This window comes from Homalodisca vitripennis, chromosome 1, assembly GCF_021130785.1.
Source record: "Homalodisca vitripennis isolate AUS2020 chromosome 1, UT_GWSS_2.1, whole genome shotgun sequence".
In the NCBI taxonomy this organism is placed as follows: Eukaryota; Metazoa; Arthropoda; class Insecta; order Hemiptera; family Cicadellidae; genus Homalodisca; species Homalodisca vitripennis.
Genome location: NC_060207.1, coordinates 13,966,355 through 13,987,407, shown reverse-complemented (window position 1 = coordinate 13,987,407; position 21,053 = coordinate 13,966,355).

Below are 21,053 nucleotides of genomic sequence, written 5' to 3'. Positions count from 1 at the left end.
AGATGTCACATTCCCCCACTACTTGCAAATAGCCTACTCCTCCCGTGGCTCGACTGAGTACAACTCGTTCCAAAATCCACGAGCAACTGATAGTACAAGTCGCCCTCACCAAAGATAACACTACTTTTATTTTGGACTGTACCACGTGCTTCGTTTCTAATGTACTGGAGAGAGGGGGGAGATTGTGCGCATGCGCTGGTCGCGCATCTCGCTACATGGTTTGGTCTGTACACAGCACCAGGAAACGAGGAAACGATGAATACACACCGCGTCACTCCGGCAACATATGAGTCATCTTGTCCACCTGCTGGTGGGCGGCATGCAATCTATGACTGTATACTTCACAACATACGTCCTTCCTCATCACGAAGCTAACCATCACGTTACAACATGCACAGATTATACCTCTCTTCGCCTGTACTTTCAATAACATAGGTTTCCATTTAGCTGAAAAATTGCTAACGAATATATAAATTGCGTAAAAATGTGGGATATTTACATTGAATATTATGTACAATCAAAATATATTGAAACGAAAATGTCATCAACTAATGATTTTTTTTCATCATAAGCAGGGAAAATACATTAGAAAACTTTAAAAAGGATGTATATTTAATGAGTAATGTACTATTGTTCTGTATAAAAAAATGTTTTCCCATAATTAAAAATTCGCGGAAAGTATCCAACATTCACTCACTGGAAAGTTTTCGAGTTTTGTCACTAGCGGCCATAAAACATGTAGTAATATAAACACATACATGTACACACCATGCCCACCATATACATGTGGTATATGTTTCATGCGTGCTAATATTGTATATTATAACATTGTATACATAAAAAAAGAAACAGTGAATGGTTTTTAAAACCACATAGAATTTCTTCTTTCACGCTATGGGGAATCACGTGACTTTGGCATTAAATATGCGTTTAAAACAGGGCAAAATTTGGAATTTAATACAAAATCACATCTAAGTCAAAAGTACTTCATAAATTGCCACTTACAGTTAAGTGATGGAAATAATTTTCGTAATCAAATGACATGAGATAATGGTTTAGATTAGAAGTGCGTATTGCGATGCGGATACATTATAAACACAACTTAAACCACTAAAAGTACACAGATATGATAATGAAGCGATTGACTCGATGTTCATAAATAATAATGAATCGCGATAATGAACTGTTGTACGTTAGTCACTTCCTGTCATTCTTGTTACGTAATCTATGGCGTGAATAAAACATCCCCATCATTCATACTGTCATGTTGCTATTCATACAACTTATATATTTTGTTTGAAGTAATCCCGGCTTGTTAACTCTACATTTGGCTTGAATACTTCGTTATATCAGCAGTAACCAGCGAGGGGGTCCAAATGGATCAGGATCCCCCCAGTTTATGATTTTGTTTTCAATTTTTTAGCAAAATATTATTATTATTTAAATAATTCTGTATTACTGCTGAAAGATCATTCTCAACATTGAGACTGTTCAAGAACCTTTCTCCATAGCAAGTACTAAATACCGTGGCTCAGAAGTCAAGAAGAATTTTACTTTTGTAAAAAATTAATTTACATTTCATTATTTATGAAGGTGGATTTGTATACTATGTACGGTACTGTGTTTTGCAGACAGGAAAAGTATAGTCTTTTTTTAATTACCTTTTTACATAAGTCTAATCAATTTCAATTATTAATCCTACACAGCCTACTAAAGCAGACCCTCCATAGTTATGAATACCAATCGCCAATACAACTTATTCAATTAGGTAAATACTTTTAGCAAAATTTGGTTTCTTAATTTGAAAGTTTCACAATTTTACATGTTTCCTTGGGAGGCCCTCCACCTCCTCCACATTTGTCTTGATCCCCCTCCCCCAAATGTTTTTCTGGCTAAGTCCTTCACCACTATATATTACTTGTTCCCAAAAAAATCCAAGACAATGTTATTAAATTAAATCAGTTTTTAACAACTTTAACCATGTTCCTATAATGAGCATAATGCCAGCAAAAACATTTTAAATCTTTACCACAAAGTGATGTGTATTTTATAAGATCTTCTAGACAAGGAAACACATAGGACGATTTTAATAAGTCATAAAGAAGCCATTTTAGTTGGCAAAAAACGGGAAACAGCGCTTTTCACAAACTTTAGCCAATGAGTCCATTAGGCTTCGCCTCTTATGCAAACAAACACTGTATGACTAAGCGCTTCTCAGAAGTTTTAGTCCCTCTTTGTTATCACTTTGAAAACTTATAATGTTATCCGTTATTGAATTTCTTAAAAACTTGTTTTTATTATTATTTTACCAATTCTATGTAAAAATAGATAAAGTAACTGGCAGTATGGTACTCGTTTTTGTCTCATCCTGTGGACCAAGATGTAAGGGACTTTCCATCAGTTTCGTGGGAATAGTGGAGGTCTAGCTCTCGAGCTAGGTATTCCGAAATCTGACTGCATTTGTATTACTGTAGATTTTTATCTGAAAAAAAACTGTATTCTTACCAAGATAATTATATCATTAAATTGTGTGTTACAGGCATGATGTTTATCCTTAAAACCTTATGACCTTTTAAATTATTTACGGTTTCAAATTCCCCCTAAGAAACAATAATAAAATCAGCTCAAAATGATTCTAGTTGATACGTAATTGTGCCTGATTTCCTAAAATTAAATGCTAAAAGTAAACCTTTTTACACGAAAATATTGAGTGACACATCAAAGGATAGTCTAACTTAGGCAGACCGGATGACGGTATCAACATTAAAACACGTTCGGATATAGGCCTTCTTAGAAAGACTTTTCATGCGAACTAATTCACGATAACCAATCTTATCGAAGCTTATAGAGTTATTCCTCACCCACTCACTGTCTTCTCGTAGAACAACATTTGTATTCTAGGAAAGGAGAGCCAATTCGTGGTACACAATAACACAGCCTCATTTTCCTTGAAATCGTTATCTCCCATGTAGAAACGTTTGTCAGCCACCCTAGTTTTGGCAAAGCAACATTTATATTCTAGGAAAGGAGAGCCAATTCGCGGTATTCAATAACACAGCCTCGTTTTCCTTGAAATCGTTATCTCCCATGTAGAAACGTTTGTCAGCCATCCTAGTTTTGGCAGAAAGCAACATTTATATTCTAGGAAAGGAGAGCCAATTCGCGGTATTCAATAACACAGCCTCGTTTTCCTTGAAATCGTTATCTCCCATATAGAAAACGTTTGTCAGCCATCCCTAGTTTTGGCAAAGCATCATTTATATTCTAGGATAGGAGAGCCAATTCGCGGTATACAATAACACAGCCTCGTTTTCCTTGAAATCGTTATCTCCCATGTAGAAAAACGTTTGTCAGCCATCCTAGTTTTGGCAAAGCAACATTTATATTCTAGGAAAGGAGAGCCAATTCGCGGTATACAATAACACAGCCTCGTTTTCCTTGAAATCGTTATCTCCCATGTAGAAACGTTTGTCAGCCATCCCTAGTTTTGGCAAAGCAACATTTATATTCTAGGAAAGGAGAGCCAATTCGCGGTATACAATAACACAGCCTCGTTTTCCTTGAAATCGTTATCTCCCATATAGAAACGTTTGTCAGCCACCATAGTTTTGGCAGAGCAACATTTATATTCTAGGAAAGGAGAGCCAATTCGCGGTATACAATAACACAGCCTCGTTTTCCTTGAAATCGTTATCTCCCATATAGAAACGTTTGTCAGCCACGCTAGTTTTAGCGGAGGTCGCAATGGAAAGGTATCAAAAGGGTTAAAAAAATATGAATCGAGAATTTCCCCTCCCCCCAGATAAAATTCTTCATAGCTTTATACGCTTAAAATTAGATACTAAAGGGCCGTTTTAAGGGTCAGTATATGGTTAGTTGACGCTGATTTAACATTTATTTACGTATCTGACGGTTGGTTAGAGGTGTGTCAAGCTAAGAAAAATACGATTCGGAAAAAAACTTTTATTTTTATTTTTAACCCTGTTGATAGACTACCAACCCATATCAACCTCTACCAAAACTAATTGGATGTCGATCCATTGCTTTATTAGCACAAATTCCTCTACATTTTAACGAGGTTGTGCTTATACAGTATAAGTTGGCTCTAGGCTTCTGGATTATAACAATGATGTGGCCGAAATCTTAAAGAGGAAATTCTTCTGAGGCGTTTATTCAATAGGTAATTTCATTCTAAAATGTTTAGTAGCACCCCGCCTTTGAGAAGGGGTTAGTAAGCTTGATTCAAACGATTTTCAACTTTAAAACACTTAAGATGTGTTGACGGAGTGTAAGACTTAAAACCCACTCTGTATGGATGTTAAGCTGCTCTTGTATGGACGAATCGGATGACTAATGAAACCACTTCTGCCGTTCTGTCAAGCCGCATTATTAGTTGGGGTAAACTCGCCAATCTGTCAGTATACACTCCCACCAAACAAATAACAATTTCCTCCACCCCCTCCCCACACTTCGTCTCCGGCGCGGAGTTTTGTCAATCGACTTAAATAAGATGTCGCATTCAAATACACTTCTCCCCTTCAGACCGTTCACCGGATCAGGAGGAAATTTTGAATACATTGGGTAGACAAGAGTACAGCGGTGTGAGGTAATCGGCATATAGTAAGAAATGTTTATATCAAAAAAGGAAAAGTCAATTGAATCTTAAAACAATTAATGAGTTAACACAACAAAGACAGAGGAAGTGTTACTGTCTGAAATAATTATTTATGAGAATAATATTATGGTTATGCGTAATATAATACGCTATCAAAATCGGTTTTATAATAATCAATAAAAATTAAAGTTGCTGTTTTTTCTAAATACTAAAACAAGGGAATTTATTTAAGACTCGGGATTATTCAGGTGGTACATCTAATCATATTAACATCCTTTAGCATTTCTGATCTTCAAAATTATAATATTTTAGCATGTGTTATCTTTTTAATTGAAATAATTTCATGTAAAAAATGTAATATGACTACTATTCTAATAAAAGTTCAAAAAAATACAAAGTAGAAATGTTTCTAGTTTAAAATTTTTACATTTTAACTGAAACCTAAATTTGTTCATTTCATTTATCTACCTTATATTTGCATATTTTAAATAAATAATAAAATCCAAAATCCAAAGGACCCTTACAAAACGTAACAAAATCTTACCAACCAATCCAAGAAAGTAAGGTCGTGGAAAATGTCATATGATACTCAGTTTGTTTAAACAGTTTCTGTGACTTTCTCTTTGCTTACATGGTTAGGTACCCATAAGACGACGGTAAAATGCAAGAATTTTTTTCTACCTTCAATTTTGACCCTTTGGCTCCAAAATCAGTAGAGTTCTTCCTTGGACCAAATGAAACCTATCTTCCAAATGTTTTAAGACTACGACAAGATTTTGGAGTGTTTGAAAATTCATTATATGACATAGTTTATTCATAAATATTTTTTCCTCTAAAGACACCGCCACCTCTATGACATGGTAAACACACTAAAGATGTACACAAGCGGGGCAATTTTCAAAGTAGGGAGAACTTTAATCTATGCAACAGAGATATTAGAAATAATTAAATAATTACTCTCTCTATAGAAGACATTGAGTTGAAGACAACACGAGATCTCTTTAAAACTAGAAACCCATTGACAACGGTCCAAAGAACTTGCATATGACACGATGACGAGTTGGTAATGTGTACAAGACGCACCGACTCGCCCACGGTGACCAAAACCTCAATGTAATCTCTGACCTGTGGTAATTGTGCCAGTTAACGGCTCTCGAGGGCGATAATCACCACGTCATCGCTCATTGTGTATCGGTCATCTGCAGTCCACTCTTTCCGCTTCTGTTCACTGCACACTTCTGCAGGATTGCATCGTAGATTTACGTGATCTCTACTGCAACATGAGCATGTGACACGATGACGAGCTGGTGATGTGTACAAGACTAACCGACTCGCCCACGGTGACCAAAACCCCAATGTAATCTCTGACCTGTGGTAATTGTGCCAGTTAACGGCTCTCGAGGGCGATAATCACCACGTCATCGCTCATTGTGTATCGGTCATCTGCAGTCCACTCTTTCCGCTTCTGTTCACTGCACATATCTGCAGGATTGCATCGTAGATTTACGTGACCTCTACTGCAACATGAGCATGTGGCACGATGACGAGCTGGTGATGTGTACAAGACTAACCGACTCGCCCACGGTGACCAAAACCCCAATGTAATCTTTGACCTGTGGTAATTGTGCCAGTTAACGGCTCTCGAGGGCGATAATCACCACGTCATCGCTCATTGTGTATCGGTCATCTGCAGTCCACTCTTTCCGCTTCTGTTCACTGCACACTTCTGCAGGATTGCATCGTAGATTTACGTGATCTCTACTGCAACATGAGCATGTGACACGATGACGAGCTGGTGATGTGTACAAGACTAACCGACTCGCCCACGGTGACCAAAACCCCAATGTAATCTCTGACCTGTGGTAATTGTGCCAGTTAACGGCTCTCGAGGGCGATAATCACCACGTCATCGCTCATTGTGTATCGGTCATCTGCAGTCCACTCTTTCCGCTTCTGTTCACTGCACACTTCTGCAGGATTGCATCGTAGATTTACGTGATCTCTACTGCAACATGAGCATGTGACACGATGATGAGCTGGTGATGTGTACAAGACTAACCGACTCGCCCACGGTGACCAAAACCCCAATGTAATCTCTGACCTGTGGTAATTGTACTAGTTAACGGCTCTCGAGGGCGATAATCACCACGTCATCGCTCATTGTGTATCGCTCATCTGCAGTCCACTCTTTCCGCTCCTGTTCACTGCACACTTCTGCAGGATAGTATCGTAGGTTCACGTGATTTCTCTACTGCAACATGAGCATGTGACACGATGACGAGCTGGTGATGTGTACAAGACTAACCGACTCGCCCACGGTGACCAAAACCTCAATGTAATCTCTGACCTGTGGTAATTGTGCCAGTTAACGGCTCTCGAGGGCGATAATCACCACGTCATCGCTCATTGTGTATCGGTCATCTGCAGTACACTCTTTCGGCTCCTGTTCACTGCACACTTCTGCAGGATAGTATCGTAGGTTCACGTGACTTTCTCTAGAACACGCTATACCATTGTAGTTTGTCTATATCACTGTACAGATGGTAGTGAGGTTATCATATCACCTTTTAAATATTTCTTCTAAACTCATTCACTATCCTAAGAGTACCCGATTAATTTGCGACGTCATTCAGTTAGCAGAGACATCTCGCGTTAGACACCGAGACCTGTCAATCTACTGAAGGAACACACTCTTTGGTCTGATGGCAGGAGTAACATTTATGGCCGCCACAGCCTGAGGGTCGAGTTTCGTAGATGCGTCCTGATAGTGTAGAGTGTGAGTCTATAGGCAACTAAAACACATTGGGTGATATTCCACAGAAACCCAGAGGTCCTCCTGTTCCTATTTACCATTAATATATTACATAATGTCGTTTCAGAAATTGTTAACTGGCTAATGAGAAAATAGATAACAAATTCTCAGTTTACTTTGTTACACTCATCGATCGGAATCTAAATCCACCATAAATTTTAATTTGCAAGCCAAAATTTTATGTATTTTTACTATTGTGTACAATTGTTTTTAAGTAAACCAGAAGAACATATTGTTTAATTTATCAATAAAACTCACTCACACAGGTGAAAAATGAGCAACAAATTATTTTGTACTTTTCATTCAGCCTATAATCTCTTTGCGTGCAATTTTCTTAAAGAATACAAAAGATTATTCACTTCACAAGATCCTTATTTATACGATGACGATGATCAACGATTCTGAGAAGCAAGATCTTGTAGAATGCTTATCACCAAGAGTATGATTACACAGTTTGCATTTATGGACCTATCACTGAAGCAGACTACACCAAGCCAACACAAAATACAAGTCCAGTACAAGGAACATCTGTTGAAGTAATGGGTCATTTTACAAGAGACCAAACTCAATGAGTGTACTGATCTGCCATATCGCGCTGGATTCCTTACATTGCTGTAAGCTTACAAGCTGTACAGAGTGTCCAATAACGATCAATTCTACGAGGTGATAATTCAGCTAGTGTTTAAGAACAATAAAAACACAATCTTAGTCAAATTTACTGCTTAGTTCCGAGATATCGACACTTTTTTGAAAATAAAAATACTTCTACCGTACATTAATATTTCTTGTACGACAGCTACAAAAACTAGGATACAATATCCAGATGTAATTAAAAATTCATGAAAGCAATATAGTAATAAAAAATCACTCTTGTTTCTAAGTCTTATACTATTTTGAAATCCTATAATACCACCCGAAAGATTAATACATTCTGTTACAGCTTTTCAACTCGTGATGTTTCCACCCGAGCACTAAAGGGAATATATTATCACAGGAAATATAAGATAGTCAGAAAATGAACTGTCCTACAATAAAAATAAGAGTGGAATTGACAATCAGTAAGACTTTCTCAGCCTGTAAAGAAGTTCCGCGTATTTCATCACATATGCCACTCGGAACTTTGAACCTTCTTATCAGAGATAAAGAATACCCAGGAACATCCATCAAATCATTTTTGGTTGAATCAAAGAATGTGAGTAGATAGTACTAGTGAGTAGATAGTACTAGTGAGTAGATAGTACTAGTGAGTAGATAGTACTAGTGAGTAGATAGTACTTGGCCACTTAGCTTAGTGGTACTTAATAACATATTGTACGTATATAATATGTTACTATATGTTAAAGACTACCAAACTCTGGTCATGACAAAGTCATGCCCGCAATGTGGTTGGGGTGGCAATGGCTGATGTTAACTACTATTTATACAGAAATTTTACCCCAGTTATGGTGTATCCGTGTGTGTTTTGTATACGAATAGAATACTAAATCATATAGAAAGCGACATTTCAACAATCATTTAACTATCTCATTTATCAAAAATATTATACAGATCACTTGGAAATTATAATATATTATATTATATTAATAATTAATAATATAAACAAATGTTAGGTAATTTTTTTTTTAATGTTGAGATAATTTTATTGTTCGTTAATTTAGTTCACTTAATCTAGAGTTGGTCGTCTTAGCTGTTACATCATCATTGAAACGTGGATTTAATTGTATATTTATAACTTAAATTTAATTCCCAATTCGCGCATTTCAATCTTGTATCGGAAATCCCAACATTGTAATTTTTACCTTTTTTTATTTTAACCAAACTTATTTTAACTATCCATCAACAATAAAATTTAAATAAGATATTCACTAATCGTTGTTAAGAAAACAAAACAAGAGCATCTATGTATTTCTTAAGCTAAAGTTTTCTAGTAACTAGTATCTACTCTGTATAGTAGTATATATAATAAGAAACAAAATAATAACACAATTGTAAAACAATTTTGGATAAAAATTATAGATACCCGAGTTTGAATGTTAACCAAAAACTAGTAGAGCTAAAATAACGGGATAAGTTACACTAGTTGAGCTTGCTTATTTCCGCGTTTAGACATCAAATTATTTACTACAATAATTAATTACTGTATAATTTCCTATTTTTATGCCGGTACACAGAAATAAGTGCTGGCTTTAACGTTTTACAACGTCCCTGCAAATTTGAGAACTCAAATCTTAGAAAATTGTAGATATCTTGGTAATATAGAATTAATACCCCATTATTATACAATGTAAGTGCAAGAGTACAATTTTTGAGTACTGTATACAGTTTTAGAAGTTTAGAACTATAAGACAAAAGTTATTATTCAATTAAATCCTTAGCTTTTATTCCTAGTTGTGCGGTTCTGAAAAGTCCTGTCTTGGTCAGTTATTCTGACAGTCATTATTTTGGCATATAATTTTGTCAAACACTATTTACTTAATTTTTATCACAGATTTCATTGAGCATGTTTTGTAATTTACAGCAGCCAGCGTCTGCTCGTTTAAACATGCAAACTGCGAGACTGTCCAAGGCAAAACTTCTTTTTACGCTCGTATCGACATTGAAAGTCGATAGTTTGTTAAATAATTCATTTTATATGTCTAAACGCAAAAATAGACATGCTAAGCTTGTGTAACTGCAGCTATTGCAGGTCTAGTGGTTAGTTTGCTGTTGATGTTTGAACTCGGATAATTATCTATACTTTTTGATCCGAGAGTACGATTGAACTTGGCAAATGTGAGGTCTGTCTCTCGACGATTTATATTTATTTCTTATTCACTTATTTTTGAATACGGGTGACGTTTGGCTCAAATAATAAATAGTTTTAAATGTCAAAGGATAGCTCCATCCATTCGAATCATTTGAGATAAATTTAGGTTTAAATAAAGCCAATCCCAGTGGCTTGAGCACACTTGTGGATTTACAAGATAAAACTCTTGTCAGACTGCAAAAAACTCGAGAACTTCGTTAATTATACAGATTCAAGTTTGAGTGCGAAACTGAAAGATAACACTTCAAGTGTAAACAGTCGAGATAGCAGGTCAAGTACCGGTCAAAGGTCAACTTATCTCGCCCGAGGTGTGTTCTCCAATCATAGTTGCAAAATAGTCAAAAGAAGTCATCACCATCCTAGCACCTTTGTAACTTATGAATGTATTAGTTTGGTACTACGTCATAAAACGTACAAGTAAACAAAGGACGTAAATTGATGTTTTAACCCATCAAACTTAATGAGTCACTGCTTTCTAGACACAACAGCGACAATTCGAGATCAATAATTACGTTGTAATAGCGAAGCTATAATGTACCATTTACTAACTGAATAAAAATGTATTATTTTAATGTTGTACGAGCTAAGGCAGCTCTTATACTCCTTTAGAGGCGTCAAATTAGGTAAATAGTGAGAAGGCAAATGAAAAGTCACCTGTCCCACTGACAGGTCGTTAAATTAGTTAAACAGTGGAAAACAGTGTTAAGGGTCCCATACACCTGCGAGTCTGGCTCGCGAGCCTGGCTCGATTCGCCTAGAAATGGACCAAATCCGTCAGTGTATGGACAATAAAGAGCCGAGCCGAGTCAAATTCAGGCGAGCCGAGCCGGATCCGCCACTGCTTGCCGTGGGGCTCGGCTCGGCTCGGCTCGAGTATCAGTTCGCCAGTGTATGGCGCATTACGGATCGGACTCGTGCCCCCACCATCGAAAAATCTGTTCATTCCGTTTTCACCACTGTAGGCCAAACGTTACGCACCACTCGTTCCGCCATGGGTAAGGTGTTTTGTTTGTTTTGAGTTAACATGGCTGACTCCAAGTTATTTATGAGCCTTGATTTTTTAACAATATTTATTGAAGAGTATCGAAATTTGCCGATAGCATTTATTATGTAAACCGGTAGCCAGAAAACGGAGAGTAGCAGTGAGGCGTTCCTCTGGTGATATAGCGTTTCGCAGTATAGCGTCTTTTTGTGTTACAAGCGGTTTAACCTTGTCCAATGACATGTTAAAACTTTCAGCTTACATCCTTAATTAGTTCTGATAGTCTTGGCGACTATCATTCCTAACAAAATTCAATAAATTCATGTGACTAAATCTCTTTCTATTTATTAACCAATTCTTTGACTACATTACCCTTTTCTTCCGTTTCTTATTACATAGCTCATACAATACACCTAGCTCATCTAAAACTATGACCGCAGCTGCAACCTTCTTCGAAAAACTCATGTTTGCAACTGGGCGAGCAAGATTCGTAGGTGTATGGTGAATATAATCAGCGGGTCCGGCTCGCGAGCTAAGCTCGGCGAGCCAGGCTCGCGAGCCAGACTCGCGAGCCAGACTCGCAGGTGTATGGGGCCCTTTAAAATTGAAAATAAAAAAAACTGTCTAGTACGTTCTGGTATGTTACCGTGATACAAAACTTTTTTTACTTAATGTGTACATTACATCATGCAAAATACATCTTTACGAAACGCCATTTTGCTAATATACATGATTATCTCTTTATTTGTTTTGCTCCGAAAGAGTAAAAGAAAATGGATTACTTTTTAAGGTACGAGAGTCGTTCAATAAGTCCTTAAAAAAAAATAGAAAACTAGTTTTTAAGGCAAAGTTTTTATACATTACATCATGCAAAATACATGTTTCCGAAACGCCATTTTGCTAATGTACATGATTATCTCTTTATTGGTTTTGCTCCGTAAGAGTAAAAGAAAATGGGTTACTTTTTAACGTACGAGGGTCGTTCAATAAGTCCTTAAAAAAAGATAGAAAACTAGTTTTTTCGGCAAAGTCTTTTTTATTTCTCAACATCTCCTTTCAGCTCTATACATTCCTTTTTTATCTTTTTTTCGACCAAATTTCTTTTTTAATCCGACCACAAAATACGATTTAGGACGTTCATTATAACAAGCATTCGTTTGCTCAATAACATCCTCGTTTGAAGTGAAGGGTCGTCCGTTGAGCCATTTTTCAAATTCGGAAACAGGCAGAAGTCACCGGGGGCCGAATCTGGCCAATACGGTGGATGTTGCAACGTTTCGAACTTCAATTCAACCATTTTCACCGTCGATTATTCTTATTGTCCTCGGTTAGCAAACTCGGCACCCATCTAGCGGGAATTTTTTTTGCTTACTTAGTACGTCTTTTTAAATAAATTTCCATTTTGCCTCCTTCCATGTAAAGGATAACTCATTTAACTCGAGTGAACTAAGAAGAAATGGACAAATTATAAGCTATTCGCTGGTAGACTGTCTGGGAAAAATTAATCAAGTTTGTTTGGGTGACCTCATTTTGTATCTAGGATTATTCAAGCAGTAATTACCAAAACAACAAACATAAGACTTTTAGCAAGTAAGAATGTGTCAGTTACAAATGTAACAGTAACTCCTGTCAACGTAAAGTACAATAAATACTACTGATAGGTGAGGACCGAAGCGACAGCCTGGCCAGTGTACGGACTGGCAACTGTCACCTGATTGCTACTGCTATCCATCATCTGTGACGTCACATGCAGGAGTAGGCCGTGTCACGCAATACCACAGCCTCACAAATATAAGCTGTAACACTCCACTCCATAGTACCGTGATCATGACAACTACTGGACCAACGTAACAACTAACGTCTTCATTGTTAACATGAAATCGGGAAATATTGGATATGGATTTGATATTAATTCCCCCCTCATCAAATATCAACACCTCTATCTAATTTTGTGAGTAATTAACAAGATAATCGATATGTAATTGTAGCTGAACCCTGTAAATAAAATAGGTGTACAATGTATAACTGCTTCATATATGCCCTGTGCACGCACTATAGAAGAACATTCAAGATGCCAAACTATCCATCCACATGCTGCTTTGAAATTTTCTTATCAGAGGAAATCAGATTCTCGCGATAAGCACCATGATCCCTCCCCAGACCAAACCCGGAATCCAAAATAAACAACAGCCTCCAATACCATTTTATTTATTTTTGTTTGTTTGTTCTCTTAGGACACGAAGCTATAACTTACACTTAGTCCCATAAGAACGTTTGCGCTGCTGCCGGAGTGACAGGATATTCAGAATGGGTAAGTTTAGGGGGTAGGGGCCGCCTCCTATCGAGATCCATGAGGAAGAATTAGGGCACTAATCTCAAAGTCATGTCCCCCCGGTTGAAGGGGAGGCCAGCTCTGAACCAGCCTCTTCAGTCAAAGCAGGCAGGGAGTGGCACACCCTTTTTGAGGCTAGCAAGAACCTCTGATACTTAGGGAACAAACCCCAACAGTCATCTCCCGCAGTAGACTAAGACCTATCAACCACCCTTGCCTTTTGCAGAGTTTTAAGTGACATCTGTTTTTAATGTGCCCAGAGGTAGTAGGTTCAACTGGAAGGTATAAACCAGCCAGAAGTGATCCCTGCTGGGTTCTCCAATACCATAAGAGCCGCCTGTAGTTGCGGCCATCTTGACTGTAGCTTAGTTAACTCCCATACGGCTTTATTTTTAGTCCTAGAATTATGGAAGATGTCTTATTTTAAAGATATAATTAAAACGCATATACACGCTTTTTAGTTCTTTAAACTTTAATAGGTTATTAAAAGTATATACTTTTTTGTACGTCATAGACTAATAAGAGTTTGGATATCCTTAAAATAAGAATCTCCCATAATGCTACGATCAAACTCAAGAGCGCGGAGTGCATTAAGTTTAATTAACATTATCCTAATAGGTCGTGTCGCTACAGCCATCTCTTACGTACATATAGGCTCATTTAGAGTGCGTATACAATGCAACATGTACACTTTGTAAATTATTTGAAGACAATAACCAAACAAGACAGTATCGTGTGTAGCACTCTAGGCGTGACAGACGGGACTATGATAACAGGTTGTTAACTGTCATCAGGGAGAGCCATCTACCCGGCCGCACTCCAACTGTCCAACTCCTCTGATACGTTGAGTGACACTTGCACTGATATTGTACTGCTCTAGTGGCACTCACACATGCAGCTCTATCGCTCACTCTTGTTAGTTATACCAGATCTTAAGTTGTAAAAGGACAAAGTGGTTGATGACTCTCAACTAACAATAATTTTTGTTGGTGCGTGCTTGTACATGTGTACCTTTAAAGTGGTCGTACTCTCTTATCTGTTGACGGCAGGATTGTGCAGCATACCTTCAAAGTGGTCGAACTCGTTTATCTGTTGACGGCGGGCTTGTGCAGCATACCTTCAAAGTGGTCGTACTCGTTTATGTGTTGACGGCGGGCTTGTGCAGCATACCTTCAAAGTGGTCGTACTCGTTTATCTGTTGACGGCGGGCTTGTGCAGCATACCTTCAAAGTGGTCGTACTCGCTTATCTGTTGACGGCGGGCTTGTGCAGCATACCTTCAAAGTGGTCGTACTCGCTTATCTGTTGACGGCAGGCTTGTGCAGCATACCTTTAAAGTGGTCGTACTAGCTTATTTGTTGACGGCGGGCTTGTGCAGCATACCTTCAAAGTGGTCGTACTCGCTTATCTGTTGACGGCGGGCTTGTGCAGCATACCTTCAAAAAGGTCGTACTCGCTTATCTGTTGACGGCGGGCTTGTGCAGCATACCTTCAAAGTGGTCGTACTCGCTTATCTGTTGACGGCAGGCTTGTGCAGCATACCTTTAAAGTGGTCGTACTAGCTTATTTGTTGACGGCGGGCTTGTGCAGCATACCTTCAAAGTGGTCGTACTCGCTTATCTGTTGATGGCGGGCTTGTGCAGCATACCTTCAAAGTGGTCGTACTCGTTTATCTGTTGACGGCGGGCTTGTGCAGCTTACCTTCAATGTGGTCGTACTCGCTTATCTGTTGACGGCGGGCTTGTACAGCATACCTTTAAAGTGGTCGTACTCGCTTATCTGTTGATGGATTTCATTTTTGGTATCCTGTGGAGTTTTTATAACTATACTGGTTTTTTATTAGAACTTTGAATTTTTCAACAGGAGCCATGTTAATATTACAGCAAATCACAAATTTATTTTTTCCTTATTGGTCATAACCTATAGCCAAAGTTTGGTATCTTTAGCTTTACTAGTTCTAGTTATAAGCGAAACATTTCTCGACCTATCTTTACACGATATTCTAGTTAGGAATTATGAATACTATCTGTTGACGGCGGGCTTGTGCAGCATACCTTCAAAGTGGTCGAACTCGTTTATCTGTTGACGGCGGGCTTGTGCAGCATACCTTCAAAGTGGTCGTACGTACTCGTTTATGTGTTGACGGCGGGCTTGTGCAGCATACCTTCAAAGTGGTCGAACTCGTTTATCTGTTGACGGCGGGCTTGTGCAGCATACCTTCAAAGTGGTCGTACTCGCTTATCTGTTGACGGCGGGCTTGTGCAGCATACCTTCAAAGTGGTCGTACTCGCTTATCTGTTGACGGCAGGCTTGTGCAGCATACCTTTAAAGTGGTCGTACTAGCTTATTTGTTGACGGCGGGCTTGTGCAGCATACCTTCAAAGTGGTCGTACTCGCTTATCTGTTGACGGCGGGCTTGTGCAGCATACCTTCAAAAAGTGGTCGTACTCGCTTATCTGTTGACGGCGGGCTTGTGCAGCATACCTTCAAAGTGGTCGTACTCGCTTATCTGTTGACGGCAGGCTTGTGCAGCATACCTTTAAAGTGGTCGTACTAGCTTATTTGTTGACGGCGGGCTTGTGCAGCATACCTTCAAAGTGGTCGTACTCGCTTATCTGTTGACGGCGGGCTTGTGCAGCATACCTTCAAAGTGGTCGTACTCGTTTATCTGTTGACGGCGGGCTTGTGCAGCTTACCTTCAATGTGGTCGTACTCGCTTATCTGTTGACGGCGGGCTTGTACAGCATACCTTTAAAGTGGTCGTACTCGCTTATCTGTTGATGGATTTCATTTTTGGTATCCTGTGGAGTTTTTATAACTACTTATACTGGTTTTTTATTAGAACTTTGAATTTTTCAACAGGAGCCATGTTAATATTACAGCAAATCACAAATTTATTTTTTCCTTATTGGTCATAACCTATAGCCAAAGTTTGGTATCTTTAGCTTTACTAGTTCTAGTTATAAGCGAAACATTTCTCGACCTATCTTTACACGATATTCTAGTTAGGAATTATGAATACTATCAGTCACAGCAGTGTGTGACACTCTGTACTTATAGTCTCATATGATCATATAAAGATCAGAGTCTGGCATGAGTAGGTCCGGAAGTTCGCACTTCCAGCAGAACGTCACCGGGATTTCTGCAGAACAGTTGCACGACCGGTTCGAGTGGTAGAAAGCGCTAGAAGATCGTATGCCAATCTGTATAGCTTTAGACCTTCTTTTGCAGAATGAAACTGGTTGGATGCGGAGGTTGGAATCCAACTATAATAACCAAAAGAAATACTATAACAAGTGAGTTTAAATTGAATAGCACATCTGCTTATTTGTAAGAATAACAATTTTAACTGTAATTGTAAATTTCATACGTTACATTAAGGAAATTAACAGATTTAATATTTTAAGATCTACAAAAATATCTAAATATCAAAAATAGTAAACTGATCTTAAATAAATTATTACACTAGTTAATTACTGGTTTTATTACAAACGTACTGGAATTTGAATGAATATAAGCAACTTGGTACTAATTTACCACTTCTTTATAAACATGTCAGGTTTCGACCACGAAACTAACTTTCAAAGTGGATCTTGAAAAGCACAATAACATATATTTACTAGGCTTTCAGTCTAATGTGACCGCCACAGCACTCGCTTAAGCAAACCGAAACCACCAGGCAATTCTCACCTTATGCAATGTTTAATTTATAATAGCTACTAAAATATTACAAGGATATGGGAGGCAGACCAGGCCATTAAAGTTTCAACAATAGAAAACAATGTTCGCGACGGTAAGAGAATCCAAGATGTCTGCAAGTGTGTAGTGCTGTGAGTCGCAAGAATAGGCGTAATCACAGTATCGCGTGAAAATTTCGCAATCCCGCCAGCAAGGACAACATAGCTCGGTCCTGATTGGCTCGTGCCGCGGTAACGACCCGGCTCCGAGAGTGAGTGAGTCAGTGCAATAGTTGAGTGAGTCAGCCGGTCCTCGTGTGACCGAGTCTAATCCGCCAGACTGCTCGTCACACGCGCAGCCAGATTGTCTGAATCACCATTAAAACAAAATAACAACCGTAAAACAGGGGAGATTGAGGAGTAAACCCTTCTGTATTTGGTAGACGCTTTGTAAGACACTAAATCCATAAGTGCACCAGGGAGTGCAATGACCCTGCTGACGTCATCAAAGGTTTCTTTCGCAGCTTACTTATCGTTACTGAGGCGTGCACCTCAATCAGTGTGTTACTACACTAGCCCTCTGTTTGATATCTCATCAACCAACATCAAACACCGTGGCGCAAAAACAATGAGGACCATAGCAACAATATCAATTAATGATCTCTGATATAAAGAGTGTAACAAAAAGGTTGGGCTGGCTAAGCACAATTTCAGAATCTGTATGTGATTCTAAGCTAAAAATGAAGAATAACATTTTCCAATTTCCACTGTAATTAGGAGATATATGGAATTTTGTCATTTTTATTACAACAATTTTATCTTTGTTGCTATCTTTACGATTGTTACAAAACTTGGTAAACGGGTCAAAGTCAAAAGGTATTACATCAGAAAAAATATTTTAAAATAATTTTTAATACTTAATAGTTAAAAATGGAGGCCAATTAATTTTTCATAACCTATTGAATTATTCTTGTCAAAATGTTATAAGATACGAAAAGGTTTTTTAAATAACTTTTCCTTTCCAAGGATACTCATTTATAAAACTCGGCTTAGGAATAACTACAGGTATTTTATGGAAGATTTCATACCACACATTCAAAGTAAATGACCCATAATTTGACAGTATTTGAACAGCAGTTATTTAAATTAGCTGTTACTGTAATTAAAATTCAACACTTAAACTGACTTTGAACTAATAAATGTAAACATAACGAAATTACAAACTGATATTACAAACGTAATTGCAAAGCGGAAATTGTAAAAATTCATTCTTAATTTTTAGTTTAGAATCACACAGACAATCAAAAATACATAGCCAGCCTATACATTTTTGTTATACCCTATATAGCCCAAGGATTTGTCTCACTTAAAACAATGCAATAAAAATAATAATAATAAAAATTACTCTAAAAGTAATGAATGAATACAATTTCAAAGTGCATGAATTCATATCCAAGTGTTATGTATAGCTGGCAGCAGAATTACATGTTGTTGTTGGAACGTTTCCAATGTTACGTAGTGAGTGCTTCAGAACAGAAGTTGCGGTTCTTTCTTTGTTCTTAATAGTTCGTTACACAACATTTAGATTTGAAAGTCATATATGACATGTATAGTTCTCTGGTTACGCTATATCATTATGCGAGTCGACTAGATACACAAGGTGTCAACGAAACAACGAAAGAAAACTATGATGGATTCGATTATTATGTAGTTACAGGATGTAAAGGGCAAGAAAACTATTGTGCTGATCAGAAATTAGGTGTGTCGCAAGGCACTTGTTTGGGACAAACCCTCTGTAACTTGTTAACTGCTCACTTGCTACTATGCAGGATTGCATATTCTAATGTATGACATTCAATAATTGGCTGAAATCAGATGTCTGAGGTATTGTCAAATAGTAACGTATGTGTGGCTTCCTAAGGTGGTCCTCGACGAGAGAGGTGAAAGGGTCTTGGGTGAATGGCGAGAATGTGGGCGTGTGTCAAAATGTCGACTCATGGGCAGCAACCTCACATTCTCCGACCATGTCACACTTGTTATCCAGCGCAGCATCGGCAACCTGAGAGGTTTAACCGCTTTAAACATTTACTATCTGAGTCTGGCATTAACAGTGTCTTACGGGAGGAAACACCAGCGATATTGAGCGAATAAAAAACTGTATAATTGTGCCACTCAAGAACAACATATCTAGACTGGATCGATTTCATAATTATCAGCATATTTTAACATATCGCGAACGGCAACAAGCTGACATGTAACACGTTCAATATAGTTATTTTACGTCAAGGGAACCGCTTGTCACGTAACAACAATAGATATGAAAAGTGCTCACCGACACTCTTACTTCAGCTCGACGGTGGCATATACAACTACTATTTATTCAATTTTTAAGTAGATTAAAATAGTTCTTATTTCCTATTCAGTGATAGAGTCACATCAAAGTATTTATTCAATCACGTTTTTTACATAACTATTGTTTGAATTGACTATTAAATATTCCAGTTTTAATCATTTACAATGTTCATATTCTACTGTTACTAAGTTGTTAAGAAAATCAGTGAAAAAAGTATTTGAAACGCTACTAGATTTATTAGTTTTAAGAATACACGAATAATTCTGAATTGTAACTCCCCTCCCGACCACTACAGCAGAAACAGTCTCAAAAAGCCACGTGCATAGGGGTGAGGGACGTGGCTCTAGGTGGGAAAAGGGGAAAGGATTCTTCAACCCTCACTTTTGACATCACCGTCTTCATTGTCCTGACGAGAGGAATGTAACATAACTAACAAGCCTCCAGTAAGTGTTTCATGTGGACTACTGTCCCCACCCGGACAAGGCGGGGTCTTAAACCCTCACTTATTACTGTCTTCATTGTCCTGTCAGGAGGAATGTAAAATAACTAACAAGTCTCCAGTACGTGTTTCATGTGGTCTAGTGTCCCAACCCGGACATGGCGAGGTCTTAAACCCTCACTTATTACTGTCTTCATTGTCCTGTCAGGAGGAATTTATTATAACTAACAAGCCTCCAGTACGTGTATCATGTGGTTTAATGTCCCAACCCGGACAAGGCGGGGTCTTAAACCCTCACTTATCACGGTCTTCATTGTCCTGACGAGAGGAACGTAACATAACGAACAAGCATCCAGTACGTGTTTCATGTGGATTACTGTCCCCACCCGGACAAGGCGGGGTCTGAAACCCTCTCTTACACCCGTCTTTATTGTACTGAAATGTAACATAACTAACAAGCATCCAGTACGTGTTTCATGTGGTTTACTGTCCCCACCCGGACAAGGCGGGGTCTGAAACCCTCTCTTACACCCGTCTTTATTGTACTGAAGAGAGAAATGTAACATAACTAACAAGCATCCAGTACGTGTTTCATGTGGTTTACTGTCCCCACCCGGACAAGGCGGGGTCTGAAACCCTCTCTTACACCCGTCTTTATTGTACTGAAGAGAGAAATGTAACATAACTAACAAGCATCCAGTACGTGTTTCATGTGGTTACTGTCCCCACCCGGACAAGGCGGGGTCTGAAACCCTCACTTTTGACATCACCGTCTTTATTGTGAAGAGAGGAATGTAACATAATTAACAAGCCTCCAGTACGTGTTTCATGTGGTTTACTGTCCCCACCCGGACAAGGCGGGGTCTGAAACCCTCACTTTTGACATCACCGTCTTTATTGTGAAGAGAGGAATGTAACATAATTAACAAGCCTCCAGTACGTGTTTCATGTGGTCTACTGTCGCCACCCGGACAAGGCGGGGTCTTAAACCCTCACTTTTGACATCTATGTCTTTATTGTCTTGAAGAGAGGAATGTA